The sequence below is a fragment of the Capsella rubella genome, unplaced genomic scaffold, assembly GCF_000375325.1.
Source record: "Capsella rubella cultivar Monte Gargano unplaced genomic scaffold, Caprub1_0 scaffold_5, whole genome shotgun sequence".
NCBI lineage: Eukaryota > Viridiplantae > Streptophyta > Magnoliopsida > Brassicales > Brassicaceae > Capsella > Capsella rubella.
Genome location: NW_006238919.1, coordinates 6100426 through 6100697, shown reverse-complemented (window position 1 = coordinate 6100697; position 272 = coordinate 6100426).

The window sequence follows — 272 nt, the reverse complement described above, 5'->3', positions numbered from 1 at the left end:
AACTTTATAAATATTTGTATTGAGTCTCCCAATAGTAATGATGATCTAGATGTACCTTATAAACTACATAAAAATTTACAATTTTTCATATTTGAAAAGGGATATTTTTAAAATGGATAGAAAATTGGTCTATTTTAAAAAGGGGTACACCAAAAGGGGTATTTCTCAAAAACTCTCTTTCAACTATTAACCTAATTTTTGGTTTTGCGAGTTGTAGGTTTTACAATTATAAGGGTTATATGTTGAGTTTATAAATGTGCATTATAGTTTAG